The 4,015-nt window shown below is 40.0% G+C and overlaps 1 long non-coding RNA gene across 1 annotated transcript; it reads right to left on the reverse strand.

Annotated features, from left to right (window-relative positions):
- Positions 1 to 1,194: 1,194 nt before the first annotated feature.
- Positions 1,195 to 3,229, reverse strand: LOC120924989. Its single transcript, XR_005746504.1, has 2 exons — positions 3,187 to 3,229; positions 1,195 to 1,407 (listed from the first exon to the last, which is right to left on the reverse strand). It is a non-coding gene; the product is annotated as an uncharacterized LOC120924989 (long non-coding RNA).
- Between the last annotated feature and the right edge of the window lie 786 nt (positions 3,230 to 4,015).

The raw sequence follows: 4,015 nt of genomic DNA on the forward strand, positions 1-4,015 counted from the left end.
GACCTTAACATTGGAGATCTTTGTAATTAAAAATATCTTTACAAAAAGGGGAAACAAAATGGTCTCACGCCCACAAGATCTACTTTTCATACACAATTTTTATATCAAAACGTAGCTATGCTTGTCTGGTTTCTGGCAATGTGATCAATTCTGCGATACGTATTTTAGTTTTAGTTATTGGAGCAACAGCCAGAAATTATGTCTCATAGACTCTCATGTTAAATTATCTAAAAAATGTTGCTGCAAAACTCACAAAGACGCTCTTTTCTAAATCGCAGACATGGCCACATTTTTAAGTTTATCAACATAAATTTCATATCAATGCGTTCACAAGGGCCGTGTATTTCAAACGGTGTAGTCGTTGTATCGATCGCATGTACGGTTGAGGATTTATTAAGCTTTGTTTGGAGGCTTAAATCATGTATTTGATCTGTGAATTAAAAGCGTTTGTAATGTTATTTCTTTCCATAAATAACTTTCCTGACCTCAGTGCAATATTCCTCCTCACTGACCTGGGGGGGAGGGGAAACCTCTTGAGGGGGGAGGGGCGACCAGGAAGTCAGCATACTCTATACTTTGCAGATAGAGAAAGAAGCTGTGTGTCCTAAAGATAGTGTAGTGGTTATGGTGAATGTCTTTGGCAAGGGGCTCAGCAATTAAGCTATTCAGCATTCCCACTCGCATTTTCCTCAGGAAATGCATTGTCTAGTTACATTATATTTTAATACTACTGCTGCTGCCTCCATGCTGAGTAAAGCTTCATGACCTCTCTGGCACAGCGGATTCACCAACAGCCTCCGCTTCAAGCTACCAGACCGGATCGTAACAGCAAGTGTAACTAAAACAATTAACCTTATGTTAAACCCTGGTTTGCGGCCTTTATACTGCAACCATTAGGCTGTCTGCAAGAGCAAATCTGCACTCTCTCTCTCTTTCTTGCTCTCTCTCTCTCTCTGTATATATATATATATATATATATTGTTGCTTTTGTTATGTTCATTTTTCAACAGTTTATTTTGTGTTCGTCGTGTCTGTGTCCGTGTGCTTTAGTTTGTCCTAGGTTTGTGTTAAATAAAATGATAGTATAAAATGTTTTTGCTTATTATGAAGTTAGATGTGTTGATGTTGATTTGTTCGATGTGAAGTTAGATGTGTTGAAAAACCTAAAAATCGATCTCAAAAAGAAATGAAACATTTCCAAAAAATAACATTTTTTAATCAAAAAATTAATTCAGACATAGCTGAGCATGAGCTTCTGAAGCCTTTCCAGCTCAGCAAGATATTCTAATTGCTGCTGGTCTAGCTGCGTATTTTGCTGGACCAGGTAGCGAATTTGTTGATGATTTCCCTTAATCCTCAGATGTGTCTTCTTTAGCAGCGCGTGCTGCTGCATCATCTTTCTTGCTACTGTTAGGATATAATAAAAAAACATTTGGATTTCAAAGAACGTTACCAAATAAATAAAATATTTTTTTTGCTTATTAATCAATCATTATCATGTGTATACACTTGTTATGTGTCTAACACATCCCGGGAGTGCAGAATTATTAGGCAAATGAGTATTTGGACCACATCATCCTCTTTATGCATGTTGTCTTACTCCAAGCTGTATAGGCTCGAAAGCCTACTACCGATTAGGCATATTAGGTAATGTACATCTCTGTAATGAGAAGGTGTGTGGTCTAATGACATCAACACTCTATATCAGGTGTGCATAATTATTAGTCAATTTCCTTTCCTTTGGCAAAATGGGCCAAAAGAAGGACTTGACAGACTCTGAAAAGTCCAAAATAGAGAGATATCTAGCAGAGGGATGCAGCACTCTTAAAATTGCAAAGCTTCTGAAGCGTGATCATCAAACAAAAGAAACGTGTGGAAAAACAAAGGCGCAAAATAACTGCCCATGAACTGAGAAAGGTTAAGCGTGCAGCTGCCAAGATGCCACTTGCCACCAGATTGGCCATATTTCAGAGCTGCAACATCACTGGGGTGCCCAAAAGCACAAGGTGTGCAATACCCAGAGACATGGCCAAGGTAAGAAAGGCTGAAAGACGACGACCACTGAACAAGACACACAAGCTGCAACGTCAAGACTGTGCCAATAAATATCTCAAGAAAGATTTTTCTAAGGTTTTATGGACTACTGAAATGAGAGTGAGTCTTGATGGGCCAGATGGAAGAGCCCGTGGCTGGATTGGTAAAGGGCAGGGAGCTCCAGTCCGACTCAGACGCCAGCAAGGTGGTGGTGGAGTACTGGTTTGGGCTGGTATCATCAAAGATGAGCTTGTGGGGCCTTTTCGGATTGAGGATGGAGTCAAGCACAACTCCCAGTCCTACTGCCAGATTATGGAAGAGACCTTCTTTAAGCAGTGGTACAGGAAGAAGTCACCATCCTTCAAGAAAAACATGATTTTCATGCAGGACAATGCTCCATCACACGTGTCAAAGTACTCCACAGCGTGGCTGGCAAGAAAGGGTATTAAATAAAAAAAAGTAATGACATGGCCTCCTTGTTCACCTGATCTGAACCCCATTGAGAACCTGTGGTCCATCATCAAATGTGGGATTTACAAGGAGGGAAAACAGTACACCTCTCTGAACAGTGTCTGGGAGGCTGTGGTTGCTGCTGCACGCAATGTTGATGGTGAACAGATCAAAACACTGACAGAATCCATGGATGTCAGGCTTTTGAGTGTCCTTGCAAAGAAAGGTGGCTATATTGGTCACTGATTTGTTTTTGTTTTGTTTTTAAATGTCATAAATGTGTATTTGTGAATGTTGAGATGTTATATTGGTTTCACTGTTAAAAATAAATCATTGAAATGGGTATCTATTTATTTTTTGGTTAAGTTGCCTAATAATTCTGCACAGTAATAGTAGTCACCTGCACACACAGATATCCCCCGAAAATAACTAACACTAAAAACAAACTAAAAACTACTTCCAAAAAAATTCAGCTTTGATATTAATGAGTTTTTGGGGTTCATTGAGAACATGGTTGTTGTTCAATAATAAAATGAATCCTCAAAAAATACAACTTGCCTAATAATTATGCACTACCTGTATACTTCTAGCATCAATACCATATTATGGTTCTACAATCTGACAGGTGCGCTTTATATGTTGTCCATTTTTATATCTACATTTTGTTGTTGAAATGTTATTAATCATTGTGCACATATTTACCTTCCTGAGCGAGGCTCACAGGACCGCTCTCTTCCTCCTGCTCTTCTGCTTGAGAAGTTGGGGTGGTGGGGGGGGAATCTCCTCAGCTTGCTCCTCAGCAGGAGCTGGGGTTGGGGAGTGGGAGGGCCCTGGCTGCTCCTCTTCATCCATCTCCTCCTCTGCCGCATCCTCCTCTGCCGCATCCTCCTCCTCCTCCTCATCGGCCTGGCGCCTTCTGCGCTTGGCGCGGATAACTGGCATTGGAGCTCCTATAATAACACAATGTTCATATATTATAAAAATGTTTTCTAATGACGTATGCAAATTCTGTGTACTCTGCTGTATTGTATATGAATACAAATTGATTTATATAGACAGTTAACCAATGGGACAATGTTATATTAAAGGGTCTTGTGGGCACTACAGGGGACTGAGCGTGAGCTGGGATGCAACCATGTTAAAATGAGCTGTTTTTGTCTCCTTTGTTTTGTTCAGACCATCTCATGTTAAAAAAAGGGCCTGATGGAGCACACGGGATTACTATAACAACCCCACTCCTAACACAGGAATTTAGTGGTAATCTATATATATAAAACTCAACGTGTGTGTGTGCATAAATGTATGTATGTATGTATGTATGTATGTATGTATGTTCCAGCATCACGTACAAACGGCTAAAGATATTTATATGAAACTTGGCACACAGGTTACTTATATGTCAGCCACAAACATAGGATAGGTGGTTTAAACCTTACCCACCCCCACTTGCCATGGTCGGGGTTTTTCTTTAAAGTCCCATGCAAAGCAATGGGAAAATTATGTTCCCACATAACTTCTGTGTTCCTGTCTG

The sequence above is a fragment of the Rana temporaria genome, chromosome 1 (assembly GCF_905171775.1).
Source record: "Rana temporaria chromosome 1, aRanTem1.1, whole genome shotgun sequence".
NCBI classification, from domain to species: domain Eukaryota; kingdom Metazoa; phylum Chordata; class Amphibia; order Anura; family Ranidae; genus Rana; species Rana temporaria.